Source organism: Eschrichtius robustus, chromosome 19, assembly GCF_028021215.1.
Source record: "Eschrichtius robustus isolate mEscRob2 chromosome 19, mEscRob2.pri, whole genome shotgun sequence".
Lineage (NCBI taxonomy): Eukaryota > Metazoa > Chordata > Mammalia > Artiodactyla > Eschrichtiidae > Eschrichtius > Eschrichtius robustus.
The window spans coordinates 1,787,005-1,810,674 of NC_090842.1; the positions used below are offsets into that span (position 1 = coordinate 1,787,005).

Sequence of the window (23,670 nt, forward strand, 5' to 3'; positions counted from 1 at the left end):
CCCCATTCCCAGTGCTCAGCGGCCACGTGTGGCCGAGGAGCTGGGCCGGACAGCGGGACAGCACGCCCACCATCGCAGGAAGAACCATGGGGCCTGCCGGCCGTAAGGTGTGCACGTGGCAGGCCCGACAGGCGTTAGGGAGATCCGAGCAGCGCATTCTAGTCAGCGGCCCCGTTTCCTCTTCCCACTGTATCTTGTAGAATCAGCAAAAAGCCAGTCACGCACCTACCCAACCCTGTGCTTCACCAAACGAAGCCACCGCCTCCCCTTTGGGCCCCAGCCCTTCCGACGGCATCGGATGGAAAGGGCAGGAGCAGGGCCAGCCCAGCACCCAGGGTGACGTCACCAATCAACCGGGTGCCCCTCCCCCCAGTCCTTCTCAACCTCCCAGGCAGCCCTTCCACGGAGGGGCGTGGGTATTGGACACCTGCTCACACCTGGGCCGAGGCTGTCACCCGGCCAAGGCCCTCGAAGACCTGACTTGGGCGAGCAGATCACCTGACCGCTGCCTGCGCGGTCCTGGTACCCTGCGCACGCGAGGTCGGTGGGAATGCAGTGGTTCCTGCCCTCCGGGGCGGTCACTGCCAGGTGCTGACTCAGATAAACAGGACGTTCACGTGTCGTGCAGGCTCTGGAACACACGGGGCACCGTGCCCGGCTCACCCTGCACGCGGTGAGCCTGCACAACTCCCCGGGCTCGAGTGCAGCCGCTCCAACTCAGCGGCACCCCAGGCCCGGCACAACCCCACATGGTGTTTGCTACCGAGAGTCTAGCTGTTCAGGGTTGCAAAGGTGGGTTAGTGTCAGTAATGGAACAACTCATTGCAAAAACATCCAGGACATCATGGGTGGGGTGGTCTTTCTAAAACATGGACTCCGTCGCGTCACGCCCCTGCTCACAGGCCGCTTGTGGCTCCCTAGTGCCCGTAGGACAACACGTACTCTCAGCTGTAGACTCAAGGCCTTTTGCCGCCAGGGCCAAGCGCATCCTGGACTCAGTGCCTTCCCTCCTCTCTGCCTTTCCCACCCCAACTCAGGCCACACTGAGCTGCTACACGTCACCCTAAACACCCCTGCATCTCCCCCACCTCACTCTGCATTTCCTCACCTCCTGCCAACTTTGCCAGCCCAGCAAACTCTTATTCATCCTCCAAGACCCACACAAGAAGTCCCCTCCTCCATGAAGCCTTCTCGTAGACCCTTAGATTGTGGCACGCATACACCACACTGTGCATCAGTCTCCCCCCTGGGCCTTATTCATGTTCGCACACCTCACACCTCAGCTCCATACGTCCACAGTGGTCTAATTCTGTCCTTTCATTCTTCACCACACAGTCATCCCTCAGCCTGGGATGCTCTCTTCTCTGTCACTTGAAGCCCCTTCTCTCTTTTAAACCTCTTCAGGATGTACTGCACCCTCTCCAGGGAGCCATCTGTGCTTAACACAGTGTGACTATGTGACACAGGCAATTGTACAGAGCATCCGAGGACGGCAGTGCCAGAAAGACTCTTGGGGATGGTCTGGTCCAGCCTCTTCATTTTACAGGTGAAGAAACAGAGGCCCAGAGAGGGAGAGACAGCTGGGGCCCGGCTGGGGAGGGAACAGCTCTCCCGGGGCTTCATGCTCTGCACCGAGCCCAGAGGAGCCCCCTGCACGGCCTCTCCCCAACCCCCAGGCAGGGCTGCAAGGCTGACAGGCCCTGTCCTGCTCTGCTCACTCTCCAGGCGTCTTTGCTTCATTTTACTGCCCCCAAACCTCCTTACACATGCCCAGCGCCACAGTGAGACACCTCCACGATCTGTGCACCAGGCAAACTGTAACTGTGGGCAGTGGAGGAGGGCAGCCCTGCCGCTCACCAGCTGTGGGACTTCAGACACCTGCTATTTTCTGAGCCCCAGGTTTCTCCTTCGAAAATGGGGATAACACACATTGGTTGTCAGGATGATTCAAGGAAATGACGTTTGTAAAGTGCCTAAGAAAGAGCCTGACACAGAGCCAGTGGACTGCCACCATCGTTGTGATGTGATGATGGTGGTGATGGTGATGGTGATGGTGGTGATGATGAAGGTGATGGTAATGGTGATGGTGGTGGTGATGATGGTGGTGGTGATGGTGGTGATGATGGCGATGATGGTGGTGATGGTGGTGATGATGGTGATAATGGTGATGACGATGGTGGTGATGGTGATGATGGTGATGGTGGTGATGATGAAGGTGATGGTGATGGTGATGGTAGTGATGCTGGTGGTGATGGTGATAATGGTAATGATGGTGGTGATGGTGATGCTGGTGGTGGTGATGGTAGTGATGCTGGTGGTGGCGGTGATGATGGTGGTGATCATGGTGATGATGATGGTGGTGACGATGAAGGTGATGATGGTGGTGACGATGGTGATGATGGTGGTGATGATGGTGGTGATGATGAAGGTGATGGTGATGGTGATAATGGTGGTGATGGTGATAATGGTAATGGTGGTGATGGTGGTGGTGGTGGTGGTGATGATGGTGATAATGGTAATGATGGTGGTGATGGTGATGGTGATGATGATGGTGGTGATGATGGTGATGATGGTGGTGATGATGGTGGTGATGATGAAGGTGATGGTGGTGGTGGTGGTGGTGATGATGATGATGATGGTGGTGGTGATGGTAGTGATGCTGGTGGTGGTGGTGATGGTGGTGATCATGGTGATGATGATGGTGGTGATGATGGTGGTGACGATGGTGATGATGGTGGTGATGATGGTGGTGATGATGGTGGTGATGATGGTGGTGATGATGAAGGTGATGGTGATGGTGATAATGGTAATGATGGTGGTGATGGTGATGGTGATGATGATGGTGGTGACGATGAAGGTGATGATGGTGGTGATAATGGTGATGATGATGGTGGTGATGATGGTGGTGATGATGGTGGTGTTGATGAAGGTGATGGTGGTGGTGGTGGTGGTGATGATGATGATGCTGGTGGTGGTGATGGTAGTGATGCTGGTGGTGGTGGTGATGATGGTGGTGATGATGGTGATGATGGTGGTGATGATGAAGATGATGGTGATAATGGTAATGATGGTGATGGTGGTGGTGGTGGTGATGATGGTGATAATGGTAATGATGATGGTGATAATGGTAATGATGGTGGTGATGGTGATGATGATGGTGGTGATGATGGTGATAATGGTAATGACGGTGATGGTGGTGATGCTGATGGTGGTGATGATGATGGTGATAATAGTAATGGTGGTGATGGTGATGGTGATGATGATGGTGGTGATGGTGATGATGGTGATGGTAGTGATGCTGGTGGTGATGGTGATGATGGTGATGATGATGAAGGTGATGGTGATGCTGGTGGTGGTGACGGTAGTGATGCTGGTGGTGGTCGTGATGATGGTGGTGATCATGGTGATGATGATGGTGGTGACAATGAAGGTGATGGTGGTGGTGATGATGGTGGTGATGATGAAGGTGATGGTGGTGGTGGTGGTGATGATGGTGATGGTGATGGTGACGATGCTGGTGGTGATGGTGATGATGGTGATGATGATGAAGGTGATGGTGATGCTGGTGGTGGTGATGGTAGTGATGCTGGTGGTGGTCGTGATGATGGTGGTGATCATGGTGATGATGATGGTGGTGACGATGAAGGTGATGGTGGTGGTGGTGATGATGATGATGATGATGATGGTGGTGGTGGGATGATGGTGATGATGGTGGTGATGATGAAGGTGATGGTGATGCTGGTGTTGGTGATGGTAGTGATGCTGGTGGTGGTCGTGATGATGGTGGTGATCATGGTGATGATGATGGTGGTGACGATGAAGGTGATGGTGGTGGTGGTGGTGGTGATGATGATGATGATGATGGTGGTGGTGGGATGATGGTGATGATGATGGTGGTGACGATGAAGGTGACGATGGTGGTGACGATGGTGATGACGGTGGTGATGATGGTGGTGATGATGAAGGTGATGGTGATGGTGATAATGGTAATGATGGTGATGGTGGTGGTGGTGGTGCTGATGATGGTGATAATGGTAATGATGGTGGTGATGGTGATGGTGATGATGATGGTGGTGACGATGAAGGTGACGATGGTGGTGATAATGGTGATGATGATGGTGGTGATGATGGTGGTGATGATGGTGGTGATGATGAAGGTGATGGTGGTGGTGGTGGTGGTGGTGATGATGATGATGATGGTGGTGGTGATGGTAGTGATGCTGGTGGTGGTGGTGATGATGGTGGTGATGATGGTGATGATGATGATGATGATGGTGATGGTGGTGATGATGAAGATGATGGTGATAATGGTAATGATGGTGATGGTGGTGGTGGTGGTGATGATGGTGATAATGGTAATGATGATGGTGATAATGGTAATGATGGTGGTGATGGTGATGATGATGGTGGTGATGATGGTGATAATGGTAATGACGGTGATGGTGGTGATGGTGATGGTGGTGATGATGATGGTGATAATAGTAATGGTGGTGATGGTGATGGTGATGATGATGGTGGTGATGGTGATGATGGTGATGGTGATGGTAGTGATGCTGGTGGTGATGGTGATGATGGTGATGATGATGAAGGTGATGGTGATGCTGGTGGTGGTGACGGTAGTGATGCTGGTGGTGGTCGTGATGATGGTGGTGATCATGGTGATGATGATGGTGGTGACAATGAAGGTGATGGTGGTGGTGATGATGGTGGTGATGATGAAGGTGATGGTGGTGGTGGTGGTGATGATGGTGATGGTGATGGTGATGGTGACGATGCTGGTGGTGATGGTGATGATGGTGATGATGATGAAGGTGATGGTGATGCTGGTGGTGGTGATGGTAGTGATGCTGGTGGTGGTCGTGATGATGGTGGTGATCATGGTGATGATGATGGTGGTGACGATGAAGGTGATGGTGGTGGTGGTGGTGATGATGATGATGATGATGATGATGGTGGTGGTGGGATGATGGTGATGATGGTGGTGATGATGAAGGTGATGGTGATGGTGATAATGGTAATGATGGTGATGGTGGTGATGGTGACAGTGATAACGGTAATGATGGTGATGGTGGTGGTGGTGATGATAATGATGATGGTGACGGTAGTGATGCTGGTGGTGGTGGGATGATGGTGATGATGATGGTGCTGGTGATGGTGATAATGGTAATGATAGAGATGGTGGTGGTGGTGATGATGATGGTGATGGTGATGATGATGATGGTGGTGGTGGGATGATGGTGATGGTGGTGGTGGTGGTGGTGATGGTGATGATGGTGGTGATGGTGATGATGGTGGTGATGGTAGTGATGCTGGTGGTGGTGGGATGATGGTGATGATGATAAAGATAACGGTGATGGTGATGATGATGTTTTCACCGCCTCCAAATTTTCTCCTCCAAGGAATGCTCCTGTTTTCTGCCTTCCCTGCTTGTGACACAGAACTTCACAGATGTGATGATCTCTGGGTGGGTGGCAGGTACGGGACTGTGGGTGAGAGGAGAGCTCTCAGTGGCAGGAACAGACCTGTGTCCTGAATGATGTCACCTACATCACCTCGCCTCCTGGGCTCTGGTTTCTCCATCTGTGAAACAGTGAGGTTGAACTGGGTGATTCCTAAAGGGTCCTTCTGGGTTTAAGCTTTTCTGACACAGTTTTTGTCTTACAGCAAGTGGTTTTGCAACGATCCTTCCTCCTCCTTCAGATATTTATATTTTCTGCCATCATTTCAACAAAGCCTGTCTTGGTGGTGCCTTTACCTGGACATCCAGCAACGAGCTGGCATTTGACATGCAGAGATACATACACACAGGGTTACTTCTGTGAGAGTGTGTGTGTGTGCACGCACACCCAGCAGACCCCCGACATCCCAGAATGCAGACACCAATGCCTCCAAGACCCACAAATTCAGCACAGCAAATGCACTGACTTCACCGAGAACAAACAAGCAAGCTCCGGTGTGGCTCCTGGGTGGCTGGCTAGGTTCACCCATAGTTACACCTCCTGGGAAGGGCGGGGACAGGAGCACCGCACCCCCAAAGCCGCACCCACTCCAGTGGACCTGTGAACGCGAGTCGCTGGAGAGACGCGACTTTCCAGCACAGACCTAGGGGACTGGAGTGCAGCTCTTCTTCCAGGAAGCGTGGCTGGAGACCTTGAGCAAGTCGCCTCTCCGCTTGGAGCTCAGGTCTCCTCCTGTGCCCTGCGGGGACGGTCAGTCCTGCCCGGCCTCTCTCGAGATCATCGCGAGGACTGAACTGCTGGACGTGTACCAAACCCTCCGTGCACAGTCGGGTCCCGTGTGAGCATGGGCTGATATTCCAGGCGTGTGGTTGCACGCATTTTAGGGTAAGTTAGCACCTGCGATCCCAGACCCCCTCCCAGGGCTGTGCTAGGGAGGCAGGATGTCACGATGCTCAGTGCCCAGCTCACGGCAAGAGCTTCGAAAATTAATCTCCTTCTCCCCCTTCCACTCCCTCTTCCTCTCCCCCTCCCTCTTCATTATAATCATGATTATTAATTGTTATTCTACACAAAGCGAAGACACGCTTCAGGTAAAAAACACGGAAAGGGACCAGTGATGTCTTCAAATGGACACCACCAGCTCTTAGCTCGCTGCAGAGCAGATGTTTCTAAAACAGCCTACAGGTGGTGGCGGGGGTCTGAGGCCCCCGCCAGCACTGTCCTTGCTGTGAGTATTGGGGCTGAGGGGCTGTGGCTGTCCCCTGGGGAAGCTTGTCTCGTCCCCATCCTGTCTTCCTGTGGCCAGGGCCTCCTGTGAGCTGCCTGCTGAAGGGGTATGTGGGCGGGGGCTGAGCAGAGGGTCCGGGGCCCGAGAACACGCAGAGTGTCCCTCTGTCCCAGGGCCCCCCGGGACAGGACACGGGGGACACTACTCTGGGCTGGCTCCGCCCCAGGCAGTGGTTTTTTTTTTGTTGTTTTTTGTTTTTTTAAGCAGGAGACTAAATGTTTGAACGCGTGCAGACACGTGTGATGGAGTGGCCGCAGGACCTGGGAGCTGGAAGCCGGGGGCACCGGGACGGGCGGGCGAGCACTCAGCGTCTTGCTGGGCTGAACTGTGCCCAGGCGGCCGCGGAGACGGGCCTCAGGGCTGTGCGTCTGAGGACCGGCTCACAGAGTGGATGCGGGTTGGAGGTTGTGGGGTTTGGGGGGACATGATGGGGAGCTGCGGTCGGGGGAAGGGCCTTTGCTGGAGCTGCTCCAGTCCTGGCTCTGAGGCATTTTAGCTGTGACCCCCGCGAGCCACCCGGTCTCCAGGGACAAAGGAGTGAGCGGTACAAGAGGGCTTCAGGCAGCGGTGACAGTGTGCTGTGCAGCTGACCATCTAGCTGGGGCACGTTCTGAACGCCCTGGACCTAGTTCCCTCCTCGGGGCGACCATCCCCACCTCTGGAGGAGGGCTGGACACACGGGTTACAGCAGGAGAGGGCTGGGCTCCGCAGACACGTGGGGACACCCGCCCTCTGCCCGGGACACAGCCAAGGAGACAGATGTCATCCCTGTCCTCACAGGATGACCGCCCCAGTGTCCACTCCCTGGAGGGGGTGGAGACCCGGGAGGGGTGGGTCCCGAGGTGCTCAGCCTGCGGTCACCTGAGAGCTGGGGTCTCAGGTCCCCTCTCTGAATCCTTCTCGAACCTGACAGAGCCCCGCTCGGAACAGCTCGTAAGAGATCTCTGCAGGGAGACGCCTCTTTCATTCACCAAGAGAAAAGCAAAGTGTAGCGGAGTGAGTTGTGTCCCCCTGAAAGATATGCTCAAGTTCTCACTGCCATTACCCGTGAATGGGCCTTATTTGGAAACAGGGTCTTTGCAGATGTCATCAACTTAAGATGAGATAATGCTGGACTAGGGTGGTGATTCCAATAGCTGGGGTCTTTATGAAGAGGGGGATTTGGACAGACTCAGGAAAAAGGGCCACGTGATCATGGAGCCCCCCGGAGCTGGAGGAGGCAGGAGGGACCCCCCCCGCCACCCAGAGCCTCTGGAGTGAGCACGGCTGCACGACACCTGGATTTGGGGCATCTGGCCCCAGAACTGTGAGAGGATACATGTCTGTTGCTTTAACCCACCCAGTTTGTGGTGATTTGTTATGGCCGCCCTGGAAAACGCCGGCACCACCCGGGCACCAAGAAACGGGCGGTGACACAAACAGGCGACTTGAGGAAGAAATACCATGGCTGATGCACAGAACACGCTGCTTCTGTGAAGCACGGAGACATCAGTGATGTGACACCGCTGTTTTTCTTGAGCAAATTGTCAAAGATTTAAAACACACAGACTCTGCGAGTCTGGCCAGGGCATGCGACAAGGATAACTCACAGGGCTGTTTCCCAGACCCTTCTTCCCTTCCGTGAGTTCATCCTGGACGCAGTCAGACCAGGCGAGGTGTGTCCTCCCCCCACCTCGTGATGTCTAAGGCGGACGTGATCTACATAAAAGCCGCGGTAGAGCCTGACGCCAGAAAGCACTGGAATCCCGCGTCCGCCGCCCAGGAAACTGTTCCTTCTGTGTCAGCGTGAAAAGCCGCTTACAAGAGACCTCGGTGCTAATTTTATGAAAAAGCAACGAGACCTGTGTGCTCGGGGCACAGGAGCCTGCCGAGTCAGCAGTGGGCATCCCTGGGCTGGAGAATCAAGGGTAATTTTGAAATTTTCCCGTTTGGGTTTTTGCTGTAGTTTCCAAACTTTGTGTAAAAAACAGGTATTATTTTTGAAAGAGGAAAACAATGCAATTAAAAGCAGTGGCCTTGGCCCAAGAGCTCAAAGCCACCACCTGCTGGCCGGCTGGGGCTCAAGTTGGCGGCGGGGGGGTTCCCCGGGACGGGAGCAGACAGCTGTGGTTTCTGAGGGCGCGGCGGGAGCAGCTTGTTGTGACTATGCTGAGGTCCCTGAGGCTAGGGTCGATGGTCCGGCGGTGGCTTCCGTGACTGCGTAGCCCTCACCCCCCCAGCCCTGTGACAGCCCGCTTTGTCATCTGAGAGATGGGGTGGTGGGACTGTCACCCCGTGGAAGTGTCACAAGAATGCCCATGTGCTCGGGGAGTGCCATGTGAACTGAGCACCCCACCGCCAGATGAGGGGCCGGGCCCAGAGAGGCCAAGTGATTCACCCCAGGTCACACAGCAATGGGCTGTGGGCCAACATCAAACCCTACTTTGTCCGACCTCAATTCCCATGTTCTTTCCACATGGAGAAGTGGGAGAGGCGGCCTCACAGGTCCAGGTGTGGATGGGCGGCCCCCTGGACCTGCTGCACCGACCTCAGGCTGATTTGGAGCACCACAAGGGCCAGCTCGGCCCTGACTACAGGCCGACGGCGTGGAGGGGCCCAGGGAAGAAGCAAGCAGGCCTGATCCCAAGGGCTGGATTTGCATGTCATTTGCATGCCAGACTGGACGGGGTCCCCCGAAGTTGGGTGCAGGGCATGGCCTGGGAGGTGGGCTCCTGTGTGAAACGGCCAGGGAGGGACTCCTGAGGTCAGCTGACGTGTGGCCAGAGCCTGTGTGGGACTCAGTGTCACTGGCTCAGTGTTGGCTCCTGGATACTTGTTACCCGCCTGGGGTCAGCCGGACTGGGTCCTCTTGGAGGAAGTGCCACTGAGGCCAGGGGGGCGAGGTGACTTGTCTGAGGGTGCCCAGCAGGAAGTGGCCCCTGCTCCAGGAGAGACCGTCGGGCTGGACCTACCTCCAGGGAGGGCTTATTCCCCGGCGGGGGAGCGGGAATCCCTGGCCAGAGAGCTCCCTGAGGCTGGGCCACTCCCCACTCCCCTCAGAGGAGGAGAACGGTGGGGACAGGCCCTCAGGTTCAACCAGGAGCACAGCCACCGCTGAGGCCATGCTCTCTGGGCCACACGCTCTCCGGGCTGCTCCCAGCCAATGACCAAGCTCCACCCCAGGGGAAGCAGAGCCCGACGGCATCACAAAGCCTTCGAAGGCGATGGCAGAGCCGTCAGGCCTCTGAGACTGGGCAGGGGGCTCTGCTTTGTCTGCTGCTGGCGCGGGGCTGCGTCCATCCCCAGGGGAACCCTCCACAGACTCGCAAGCACACAGGGTCCTCGTCCCCACCATCCTCCCCTCTCCTTCATCCGTCAAGGCTGTCACAGGCTCCGGAGCCCGACCCAGAGGCCCGGCCATCTGTCCAGAAGGCCCAGGCCCTCGATGCCAAACCGCCTTCCTGGAGCAGAGGCGGGGTGAGCGCACAGGCCTGCTTGTGTCTGATACAAGCGCTGGATTGTTCTCTCTGCCCTCGTCGGCTATTATGCGGAGGCCAGTCCTGAAATAATATCGCATTTCCTCTCTCATCATTTGGACGGAGGATGTGCATCCGGGATCGAGCTGGATGGCGTGCTTTCATGTGTGGGCACCGGGGGCTTCCGTGCCACCTCCCAGGGGCTCTGTGCCGGCCGCGTCCCCCGAGTCCCCGGCGTGGGAGCTGCTCTGAGGGGGACACTGCTTGTGTTTTTTCATAAATACGTCTCTTGGAAAGTTGGTCTCTGCACCGGATTGTTGAGCATTCCAGACGGGGCCCCGGACCCCAGGGGCCGGAGCCAGTGACTGGCTGGTGACAGAGGGCAGGTCTGGCTCGAGAAGGCACCCCTGGGAGGCGGTGGCGCCTCGCGCGTGCTAGGTACTCAGCACCCACTCGGGTGGACCCGGCACAGGGGGCATTCCCACGGGCAGCCTCCCCTCTGCGGCCACGGTCGCTTTGCTTTGCCCTCTAAGTGCCTGCTTTAGTTTACCATAGCGCCTGGGACGCGTGCTTCCTTCTGAGAGCCACAGGGCCTCCCCGTGCTCCTTGCTGGGGCAAGTGTTCCGGTGCCCTGAGCGCGAGGGAAGAGGGCAGAGGCCGCTCCTTGTGGGCCTCCCGGGGCAGGGTGAAGCCCAGGCTTCCGCGCCACTCAGACCGCTTGCAAATCCCAGCCCGTCACTAGTTCCGGTACGTTGGGCTTCAGCCCTCCTGGTTAAGCAGTTTCAAAGGCAGGACGCGGGACGGAGACCCAGCTGTTTGCTCCCGTTGCTAGAATCACTGTGGCGGGGCAGCTGCACCTGCAGGATGAGGGGGCTTGGCGTCCGGAGCAGCGCTGCCCGCGAGGTGTCCCAAGGGAACACGGACTCCCGATTAGCCTCCAAGAAGCAGAATTAGCACCTCCTCAGATTCAACTAGCGGTTGTGTTCCTGGAAAAGTCGGTGCCTTAAGATCATGCATATCGTGATGCAAGGAAAACAGGAGCCAGATGAGGAGATGCCTGCAGGACGCTCCGAAGGCAGGGGGTCCTGTGACACCTCCTCGCGCGGGCTGGCCTGTGCGTGGCTGGACGTGGAAGAGCCCGGCCCCAGGGCCAGCAGTGCCCTCCGGGCCTTGGCAACCACGGTGCTCCGATGGGACGGTTCCACTGTCTCTGAGAACCCCTGGCTTCGGCTTCCCGTGCAGGCCCCCCCAGACCTTGCCAGGCCCTGGCCGGCGCCCGGAGACCCCCGTTACGATGTTCCTTTAGCAGGTGCTCTAGTGGGAAACAAGCAGCCTCGTAGTTGGGACTGTGGTCGTGCCGCTGGGGACCACGGAGACCGCGGCCGGGGTGACTGGAGAAGGCGCCCACCCTCTGCCCCACTGGCCACCCCTGGAACACAGAAGTCCGCTTTGTGAAACTCCCAAACCAAACGTGGACACGTGAGGGCCAGTTTAGGTGGGCTGAGGTCGCAGGTAAGACGCATTTTCATTTTGAAAGAATGACAGCAGCTCCTGCAGTTTGGGGGACCCCCAAGTGGTGCCTCCATTCCTCCCCCCGTCCCCCACAAACCTCCCTTGAGAGTTGAACACTGTCGCTGGGGTGTCGGCCGTTCGGTGTGTCCTTCTGAATTGTCACAGCCCCTCTGAGGTCTACGAGCCCCAGGCAGAGACGGTCCCGTGTGGACTGCGGGGGCCGAGGGCCCCAAGCAAAGGAGAGTTTGCTTTCACTTTGAGCACAAAACCCCAGTGATGGTTCCTATTCGAGTGCAAAAAGGCCAGGCAAGCCTGGGACAATTTCAGCAACAAAATTAATAATGACAGTAACGGAGTAATAACCAGGAATTACAGGAATGATGACAGTAATAACCAGTAGAATAAAACAATGTCCGTCAGTCCATAATGGTTCAGAGCATTGCTTCAGTCCCTGCGTGCGGGTGGGCAGACCTCTCCCAGCACAGCCCGGGCAGTCGGTGCAGGGGAGTCCTCATGCCTCACACGTGGCAGGACGAGTTGCTGCCGACAAGGACCATCGATGGATGCTAAAATCAGCACGCCAGAGCTCCACGGGAAAGAGGATGTTTACATAGTCACCTAAGACGCTCCTTAATTACAAAGAGAAAAGGAGCAGCTTACAGCGCAGCCGCCCGGCACCACTTAACCAAGTGATGGACGTTACCACGGCCGGGAGCGGGACCCACAGGCACGGGTGACCCCAGGCTCACGCTCCGAGAAGGACACGACATCACTTCTGCGGGATTCCCGCCAAAATGCACAACCACTGTGTCATGGCGAAAAATATCACACAAATGCAAACTGAGGGACGTTTTCAAAATAACTGGCCAGTACTCCCTTTTCAAAAGGGTCAAGGTCACGGGCGACGGAGGAACGATCCCGGGTGGGAAGAGACTAACTAAGGGGCCACGACCAACCGATGCCGTGTGGGACCCTGGCTGGACCCTCAGCCAGAGACAGGAGGTCACGGGTCGGCTGGTGAGGTTCCGCTGAGGCTGGAGGGTGATGGATTGCCGTGAATCAGCATGAATTGTCCCGCTCTACGTCCCAGGTCGATATCAGGAGAGCCCGGGGGAGGTATCCGAACTCTGTGCTATTTTTGCAATTAAAATGGTTTCAAAATAAATAAATAAGTGAATGAGAGAGAAGGCCAGGGTCAAACGCCTCACAGCCTCTGGCTGGAATCTCCTAGGTCTTCCGGAGCGTGGCTCTGGCTCCCGCGTGCATGCCTCCACCGTCCCGGCCACGGCCTCTGAATGGACTCCAGGTGGCAACATCCCTCCCCAAGGCAGTGTAGACACAGGGGGACTGGGGCCAGGGGGCGGAGAGCTGACCTCCCCCATCCCCATCGCTCCGTGATTCTCTTACTGGAACAGCTCCGGTAAACTTGTAAATAGGATGAGTCCCTGCCCCAGCCCCCCGCCCCTAGCTCGAACCCTCTCCCCCTGGGGCCCCGGGGGAAAGGCCTTGTGGAGAACGGAATAATGAATCCCAAAGATGTCCATGCGCTGACCCAGAGCCTGTGAATGTTACCCTGCACGGCAGACTTCCTGTGCAGAGGGGGACAAGTTAGCGACCCTGAGATGGGAGATGACCCTGGATTACGGGGGGGGAGGGTGCCCAGTGTCACCACGAGAGTCCAGGTAAGAGGGAGACAGGACGGTCTGAGTCCGTGAGACGTCTGAAGACGCTACAGGGCTGGTTTGGAAGGTAGGGAAAGGGGCCACGAGCCAAGAAACGCAGGCGTCTCCAGAAGCTGGAACAGGCAGGAGACAGACTCACTCCTGGAGCCTCGAGGGCGTGTCGTTCTGCCGACACCTTGATTTTAGCCCAGTGAGATTTCTGACCTCCAGAACAGTAAGGTAAGAAATGTGTGGGGCTTGAAGCCACTCATTTTGTGGTCGCTTGTTGTGGCAGCCACGGGACACGCGTGCACTGAGTGAGGTGGTAGTGATGATAATGAATTAGGTCATCTTGAGTGTAAACCATGTGCCCAGCTGTTGTGCTTTGTACACGGTAGCACTTGAATCCCCACAAGAGTGCCCAGAGAGTCGGAACTGTCCCCACCCCAGAGATACAGCAGCCTGGGAGTAGCGACGTAAAGTCAGCGCCCATGGTAACCAGATGCAGGCAGAATAGGGAGGAGATGGGGTTTGGATCAGGAACCTGAATGCTCTCCTTCTGATGGCTTGTGAGGTGGCACCCCCTCTGCTGTGATAAGTTAAATGGGACCCTCGGTCCTCCTCACTTGCCCCCATCACAGCTCCTATTTGCCAAGGATGGTGGAGGACATTCATGACCAATCTCAGCCCCCAGGCCAATCCAGTCCCAGGGAGTTGACTTCTCACGGCCAGGACCCTCTGGTGGCAAGTGACAGAAAACCTGGCCCACATGGACCAAAGCTAGAAAGGGAATGTTTGGCTCACGTAACGGGAAAGACCAGTGGCAGCCCTGGCCCCTTGCTGGCTGCTTTCTCCCATGGTGCAGCCTCAAGCCCTCCTGGTCCAGCAGCAAATGGCCCCTCCTGATAGCCCAGAGTATGTGGTCACAGCCTCTGGAGGGCCACAGTGGCCGGGGAACGGATGCTCTGATCCCTGGAGCTGTGGATGGAGACGACACCGGCCTGAAGCCCAGCAGGTAGGGAGGGTGACATAAACCAGAGAAGGAGGGAGACAATGTTGAGGGTTAAAAACTCAACAAATATCCAGCACCTCGGCTTAGCTTCCACTCTGCAGGTAAGAGAACTGGAGTCTGGATCTGCCTGAGATTACGTGGCAAATACTCAGCAGGGCTGGGACTCTGCTCAGAGATCCCAAGAGTGCTATTTTAGTGTCTCCACATACAGCTGGAAAATGAAAGTTAGAACTCAATACCATCTGAAACATCACAAAACAGCAACTATCTAGGAATAAACTCATGAAAGATATGCAAAACCTTCAAGCAGAAAAACTGCATCACATCACTGAGGGAAGTTCAGTGAGAACCAAATAAATGTAGGGATACACCACATCCATGGACTGGGAGACTCAGTGGTTTAAAGAGGTCAATTCATCCCAAACTGATCTATGGATTCAATGCAATTCCAATCAAAGTCCCAGTAGGTTCTTTGAAGTCAATAAGCTCATCCTAAAATTTATGCGGAAATGTAAAGGAACAAATATGATGGAGTCTAGAGTTTCTAAAACATGTCACTCACAACGTCTGGGATACAATCCAAAATTACCCGACATATAAAGAAACAAGAAAATGTGACTCTTTCTCAAGACAACCAACAGAGGCCAACCCTGATGTGACCCAGATGTTAGACTCAGGAGACAAGGATTTTAAAGCATCTGTTTCATTAGGCTCAAGGATGTAAAGGAAATTATGTTTGTATTAAGTGAAAAGACAGGAAACCTCAACAGAAAAAATAGAAACTATAAAAAGGAAGCAAACGGAAATTCTAGAGCTAAAAAAATACCATGTGTGAAATAAAAAAAATCACTAGATGGGCTATATGGCAGAATGCAGATGACAGAGGAAAAAAATTCAGTGATCTTGAACACAGATGAATAGAAATTATTTAATTTGAAAGCAGAGAGATAAAGATTGAAATTAAAATTCACAGAGACTCAAGAGACCTACAGAACAATATCAAAAGGTCCACTGTATGTGTACTTGAAGTTGCAGAGGAGAGGAAGATAAGAATGGGGCAAAAATATTATTTGGATAAGCAACAGCTGAAAATTTCCCCAATTTGGTGAAAGACATAGATTTACAGATTTAGGAAACTCATCGGATCCCAAGCAAGAGAAATACAATGAAAACTACACTTAGGTTTGTCACAAACTTCTGAAAACCAAGGATAAAAAGAAAATCTTGACAGTAACCAAAGATAAGTGGCACCAAAAAGCCAGGGGAATAATGACCCAAATTACCTCTGAATCCTCACTAAAATCAATAGGAGCCAGAAGCCAGTAGAACATCTTTAAAGTTCTAAAATTAAAATTAAAAACTGTCAACCCAGACTTTTGTCTCCAGCAAAAATATCCTTCAAGAATGAAGGTGAAATGAAGATATTTTCACTAAGAGAATTCGTCAGAAGTCATATTATGAGAAATACTAAGTTCTTAAGGGAAATGATACCAGACAGAAATTCAGATCTTCTGGAAGGAAAGAAGAGCAACTGAAATGGTAAATAGGTGGGTGAATTGTTGTGAGGATGGCAGCAAAGCTCTTTCCAGATTCCTACATCCTATGCAGAAGCCAGAGGTCTTCAACTGATCTTTAAGCTTACACAGTTCCAAGGATAATCTTACCAGGATTTTTGTGAGAAACTGACAAGCTGATTCTAAAATTGATATGAGAACGTAAAGGACCAAGAATAGCCAAAGCAACATTGGAAAAGTAAGAACAAAGTTGAAGAACTAATACTCGTTGAATTCAAGACTTATTCTAAAGCTACGGGAACTAGCCAGTAGGGTACTGACACAACAGTCAATAAATAGATCAACAGAACAGAACCACCAGTTCAGAGATAGACCCACACTTAGTCATCTGATTTTCAACAAAAGCGCCAAGGTGATCCAAGGACAGGCTTCTGGCACAGAGGCTTCTGGTGCTGGCACAGCTGGGTGTCTACACACCCAAATTCATTCAAGATGGACCACAGATCTGAGGGTAAAGGTGAAAACTATAATGCTTTTAAATAAAATTTAGACGAATATCTTCACAACTTGGGGATTGGCAAAAGTTTCTCAGGACATAAAAAGCAGTACCATATACTAAAAATGTTTATAAATTAGATTTCAATAAAATGAAAAACTAGTGTTCATCAAAAGCCATCATGCAGAAAATGAATAGGCAAGCCACAGACTGGGAGGAAACATATGCAAAGCATATACCTGACAAAGGATTAGCATCCAGCATATATAAAGAACCAGAACAAAAAATTTTTAAATGGGCAATTTGAACATTGAAACCTTCACAAAGGAAGATATACAAATAGTCAATAAGCATATGAAAAGGTGCCAACATTATCAGCCAACAGGTAAATGCAAAATCACTCTGATTCACTTTTTGGATTTTTCCCATCAGAGATCAGTTTTGCTTGTTCTAGCTCTTTATATAAACGGAATCATGTAGTGAGTTCTCCCTCTGGGGTTGCTGGTGGGGCCATGGATTGCCTGGGAAGGGGCATGAGGGCATTTCTGGGGTTCAGTATCTTGACAGATATTGGCTTATATTTGTTGGGACTTTTGAATGGCATCCTTAAGAGCTGTGCATTTCACTGCATGTAAATTTACCTGAAAAGAAAATCCAGACCATAAACAAATATTGACCCTTAGTTAATGATGCACATGTTCAAGTATTTTTGGCAATGCGTACTAATCTCTGCAACTTATTTTGAAATGCATCAAAAAAAGATGCATTGATGGGTCAACAGATGCACAGAGATATGGTAAAACAATTATATTCAGAGTTAATTGTAGGATCCGGGTGGTGGGTATGTGGGTGGTCACTGTAGCATTCTTTCAAGCTTTATGTCTGAACATTTTCATAATCACATGTTGGAGAAAAAAGAAGAAAATGCAAAACAGAGTTTGAGAATGTATTTGCAGCACTTTGTTTCTGGAGCTGGTATCTAGAAAATATTCTAAAATACTTCTAAAATCAATAAGAAAAAGACAACAGCATCTTAGATAAGTGGGCAAAAATTGGGGCAGATACTTCACAAAAGAGGGTATCTCAATGGACAACAATTTTTGGAAAAGTTCTCAAGGTCCTCAGTCAACAGTGAAATGAAACACAAGATGTTCCTTTGCACACACAAACCACAATGACTAAAATGGAAAAAAAAAGCAAACAAGAAAACAAACCATAAGAACAGACAATACTAAATGTTGGCTGGGAGACAGAGCCCCCGGAATGCTCACATGTGGCTGGCTGAGTGTAACTTGCTACCAATACTCTGAACAGGTGTTTGGTGGCCGAGCATATGCCCGTTCAATGACCCAGCGGTTCTACTTCTGGGGACAGTCCCGACAGAAATGGGTGCACCCACGTGCTCACAGGCTATTCAAGAATGTCCATCGCAGTGCAAGCTGTACTCGCCCTGTGCTGGAAACAACGCAAATCTCCACCAATAGCAGAATTGCTACTAAAACGTGGTACCTTAACACAATGGAACGTGACACACCCCAACATGTGGGTGAATCTCAGAGACACAATGTTGGCTAAAAAAAAGGCCAGACACAAAAGAGTGCATTCTGAATGACGTCACATACACAAAATTCACCATCGTGGGCCTGCCCTCTGGTGATGGAGGGCAGATGGTGGGTACTAGTGGGTGCCTTTGGGGTCCTGGCTGGGAAGGATTCTGGGTACTGGAATGTCTGGATCTCAGTGGCCGTTACATGGGTGGGTGGTTTCACTCTGTATATGTTCCAGTTGTGTGGCCTTCTGTATACAAGTGATCCTACAACATCCTACAGGAAACACGCACCAGCCTACAGAGTGCTCACTTAGTGGGGCTTTGCTGGAGGCGGGTCCCCGGAGGCCAGGTGGGAAGGCCAGCCCAGCCCTGGTGTGTGGGCCTTCCAGCTGGTGGGGTCCGGGGGTCAGGGGTCTGAGGCCCTGGGCACTGGGGAGACCAGGCCTGTTCTGTTTGCTTAGCTGGGCCTCCTCCCAAAGCCCCCTTCCATTCTTCTGGGCTGATGTCACGCGCTGCGGCCGGGGCAGGGCTGGGGGCGCACAGAGGAGGTGGCCCCTTGTGCAGCGCAGCCGCGTGATGGTCCCACCCTGCAGGAGGCTGGATGGCGGGGCCACAGCCTGCCCAGAGCCCGTGCGTACACGTGATGCCTCCCTCCCAACGCCCCGCCCTCCGGTTTCCTCCTGGGCTAAAAATGAACATTTGGGGCAGAGTCTGCGCCCCGAGTAGCCCGAGGGGGTGAGGAAGGCGGCCGGGAGGGGAGCGGCCTCTTGTTTCCGCCCATCTGCTCCCACCCATGCTGGGTCCTCACGGCCCGCTCCCGCCCGTCTCCCTGCAAACACCTCCCGCCCGAGCCACTCACTTAATAACTAACACAGCGTGGGAAACATTTAAAGCACGCCGCACGTTTTTTTCATCACATGAGTAACAAAAGGATGCGTTGACTCATGATCGCCCACAAATGTGGATAGGAAGTAAAATATAACTAGCACGGGCTGGAAACAGAGTTGGCGCAGTTTAAGCTGAGCTGTGGCTAACGCAAACCAAACCTGCGGCTTCTTCACCGGCTCCGCTGCCGCGCGGGGTCAGCCCCGAGGCCCCAGGCACGAAGGGGCTCCGGGGCCCCGGGCGACAGCAGCAGGTCCTCCTCTGGGGGTCTGGGAAGCTCCTCACAGCCCCTGAGGTGGGGTCACCAAGCCCACTTTCCAGGTGAGAACACTGAGGCCGCAGGGCCGCCTAAGGGGGTAGCAAGTGGGGAGCAGCATGCAAACCCACCTTTGAGTCTCATGCTCTCTGTCACTCCAGGCTCAGTTTTTGTCCCCCAAGGAGCACAAAGCTGTCCCCGATGCCCCTCACACTGACCTGGGGACATACCCCAGCCTTCCCCACCCCCCCACCTCCCAGGAGAGGGCAGCCTGGGAACTCTGTCCACACAGAAGCAGCCCAGCCCGGCTGCTGGGGGCTCTGCGGGGAGCCGGCCGGGTGCCCACCACCTGCCGGGGGCGCGGTGCTGACAGCAACCCTAAGCCCACTTCCATTTCACAGCGGAGGGAACCGAGCTTCCCAAAAGTTCTCTGGCGCTTGCTCAAGGCTGCACCGCTGGCAAGAGGGGTAGAGATTCAGCACAAATCGCCAAGCCCTGGCCTGGAGCTTCTCGCCCGTCTCCACCAAGCTGGACGTGGCTCCTGCAGACGGGAGTCTGCCCGGCTGTCCCGGGCTCCGCTCGCTGCCCATCGCGGGGCCACCAGGAGGGTGGCGGCTCCCTTCCGCCATCTTGCCTCCTTCATTCACCCCCCACTCCCTGACTTGGCCCTCCGGAAAATTCTGATCCAGATCCACTAGCAGCTCGTAGGAAAACGATGATGAAGACAAAAATAACGGGGTGCACCCACACATCCACACGGGTAGACACACGTGCACAGGTGCGCGCACACGTCCACACGGGTAGACACACGTGCACAGGTGCGCGCACACGTCCACACGGGTAGACACACGTGCACAGGTGCGCGCACACGTCCACACGGGTAGACACACGTGCACAGGTGCGCGCACACGTCCACACGGGTAGACACACGTGCACAGGTGCGCGCACACGTCCACACGGGGAGACACACGTGCACAGGTGCGCGCACACGTCCACACGGGTAGACACACGTGCACAGGTGCACACACAGAGGTACACTCCCGCAGACTGTGCCCCATGCACACACGCAGGTGCACACCAACACACATGCGCAGACGTTCCCCCCACAGGTATACACACACCCGGGTACATACACAGGTACACACACACAGGTACGCACACACACACAGTCAGAACCAGCTCTTCCTGTGGCTCAATTCATGGGATCCTGACACCCCTACAAGCGGGGCTGTGTTTACTCCCACCCCCTGCAGGCCCCCCGAGGCTCAGAGAACAAGATCACAAGGTCACAGGGAGCCAGTGGATCTGACCCCAGAGCCTCCGACCCCACCAATCCTCTCCGACCTCTAACCTATGGCTCCCACATTGGACCCGCAGGCTGGCAGGGGAGGACACTGGGCCTTGGATGCCCCCTGAGCCCCAGGGAAAGGCCCCAGTTGGGGAACCAGCCATGAGCCGGGTCGGGGGGAATGAAGCCTGGGGATCTGATTTTCGTGAAAACGGAGAGAGACAGAAGCGGAGCAACGCGGGGCGTGGCGGTCCCCTGCGCTGACGTTTGATGGAGATGATGAAGGCCAGCGGTGCCAGCTGCAGGGAGGCCCACCTGGAGGCCCGCCAGAGACCCCGCAAGACCAGGGCTTTGCCTGAGTCCCGCCTCCGCTGCCTCTGCAGGACCCACGTGGCATCGGATGACCGGCCTGCCCCGAGGCCGGCCGCCAGGGACCCGGGCCGGTCTGGGTCCTCCTCAGCTTCCCGTGGGCTCTGGACTCGCTGTGCACTCCCTCGCGGTGGGCTGGCCTGGGGACACCTCTCGTTGGGGCCGGGCCTCAGGCCCCTGCCAGCGCTGTGGGGTTTGCGGCAGACCCTGCTGGCGGGCTGGGTGCGGGCAGCAGGCAGTGGGCCCACGTGCGGGGGCTGCCGCCACCGAGGGGGCAGGAGCCCGAGTCCCTCGAGTTTTCTCACGCTCCTCAGCTCCGTCACCGGCTGCCTACAGGCCGTCGGGGAAATAAAGGCAGAGCGGCCTTGTCTGCGGGAATGGCTGGACACGGGGAGGCCATTGTGCAGAGCCCATGTTTCAGTTTCAGGTTTTGCAGCGGGGAAACCAGGAAGGTTAGGGGTTACTCAGGGTCACGGAGAAACCAGACGGCCCAGATCTCCAGAGCCACGGGCGTGGTACCCAGTGCTTTGCACCGTGGATTCCGAGAAGGAGGCAGGATGGCCCCATCTCAGAGCCAAGACACTGAGGCTCGGCGGGGCCGAGTGGCCAGCAGGTCACCGGACGGGCCCAGGTGGACCCAGCACCCTGTTCTGTCCAGTGTCCTGTGTCCCGGTCCCCTCGGCACACCTGAGACGTGTGGGAACAGGGCTGTGTGTCCACATTCCCTGCATATCACCGGGGAGATGCGAGCCCAGAGCAGATAAGTGGGGCTGGAACCATGGACAGAGAGTCTTTCCAGCCCAGACGCCCTCTGCTCGGGACCCCCCAGACCTGACGCATCTCCAGCCCTCCCCTGGCAACACCCCGATCTCAGCGGCCCATCAGTTGTGCAACATTAGAACTAAGAGGCCCCTTTGAAGCCGACAGAGGTGGTGCTAGGACACAGAAAAGGAAGCACTGTTTAATAGGCTGCGCAGAGGCTTGGGGGACCTGGTCCCCTCGGGAGGCCGTTTAGGCTGAAAACAGAAATTAAACTCAAGGAGGGTGTAGATAAATTAGCGCACGATAGTAACAGCTGCTGTTTCATTTGTGTCGGTGAGCCAGGCCCAGCGCAAAGCCCTTTTTCACAGACACCCTCTTAATCCTTAAAAAAAACACGTTGCTCTCAAGCAGGTCTCAATCTCCCGACTTGACAGGGAAACCAAGGTGTGGACGGCTTGTGTGGCTTGCCTGAGGTTACATGGCTTGTAAGTGGGCAAAACAGGGACTTGATCCTGCTTCCTTCTCATTCTAGAGATGGGGCTCGTAGGTAACCACTGTGCAGATCGCCAGCGCCCCCGTCTGTGTTCTCACCAGCCTCTCCACTTCAGACCCTGCATCCTGGGCTCAGGGGACCTCAGAGCTGCAGGAAGCCGGGCCATCAGCAGGCTGCCCCTCATCCCTCCCTGCCCTCTTAGGAGAGCTGTGGCCGTGAATCCGCAGGCTGGCAGGTCCTGCTGTCCCGATCCACAGTAACAGGTTTCCACCCCCCGCTCCCTGAGGGCTGACTTTCTTCCCATGGAAGAGAACTCTTGGGGTTGAGGGTGGGGGCATCACAGGGAGCTGTCTTAGTTTTTGATTTATTCATTCGACAATTGAATCCGCTCGTATTTATTGAGTGATTACCATGTGTTAAGTAAGCACTGTTCTGGAAGTGCTCAGAAGGAAGGAAACAACAGAGGTCAAAGGAGAAATGAAGGAAATATAGACTAGATAGACAACAGAAAAGACCCACAACACAAGAGCTGGTTTTTTGAAGAGGTAGACAAAATTGACAAACCTTTAGCTAGACTTAGAAAAAAAGAGAAGACACAAATATATAAAATCAGAAATGAAAGAGGAGACATTGCAGCTGATACCATGGAAATACAAAGGCTCCTAAGAGACCACTATGAACAGGTTATACACCTACACGTTGGATAACCTAGAAGAACCAGATAAATTCCTAGAAACATACAAACTACCAAGACCAAATCATGAAGAAATAGAAAATCTGAACAGGCCAATAATGAGTAAGGAGATTAAAGAGGAATCAGAAACCACCCAACACAGAGAAGCCAGATGGTTTCACTGGTGAATTCTACCAAACATTTAAAAAAACAATTTAACACCAGTTCTTCTCAACTCTTCCAAAAAATTGAAGAGGAGGGAACACTTCCACATTCATTTCACAAAGCCAGCATTACCCTCATACAGAAGCCAGACAAAGATACCACAAAAAGACTACAGACCAATATCTCTGATGGACATAGATGCAAAATTCTCAGCCAAGTACAGCTGACCTTTGAACAACAGGGGTCTGAACTGTGTGAGTCTGCTTGTATGTGGGTTTTTTCAACAAATAAACAGTTGGCTCTCTGTATTCGTGGGTTCCGCATCCTCGAATTCAGCCAACTGCGGCTCAAATTTTCCATCCTTGGTTAGTTGAATCCACTAATGCAAAACCCATGTACACGAAGAGCCAACTGTACTAGCAAACCACATTCAACAGCACATTAAAAGGGTTATACACCATGATCAAGTGGAATTCATCCCTGGGATGCAAGGATGGTTCAATACACCCAAATAAACAAATGTGATACGCCACATTCATAGAATGAAGTATAAAAATCATATGACCATCTCAATAGGTGCAGAAAAAGCATTTGACAAAATTCAACGTCCTTTCATGATAAAAATACTCAATTAGGTATAGAAGGATTGTACCTCTATGTAATAAACCCCATGTATGACAAGCCCACAGCTAAAAGCATACTCAGTGATGAAAAGCTGAAAGCTTTCTCTCCAACATCAAGAACAAGACAAGGGTGTCCACTCTCACCACTACTATTCAACATAGCACAGGAAGTCTTAGTTCAGAATAATTAGGAAAGAAAAAGAAATAAAA

General features: G+C 53.8%; 1 protein-coding gene across 1 annotated transcript in view; it reads right to left on the reverse strand.

The window, feature by feature from the left end:
- Positions 1-23,670, reverse strand: part of ZNF469 (zinc finger protein 469) — a 283,346-nt gene that overhangs the window by 59,680 nt on the left and 199,996 nt on the right. The window lies entirely within an intron of this gene.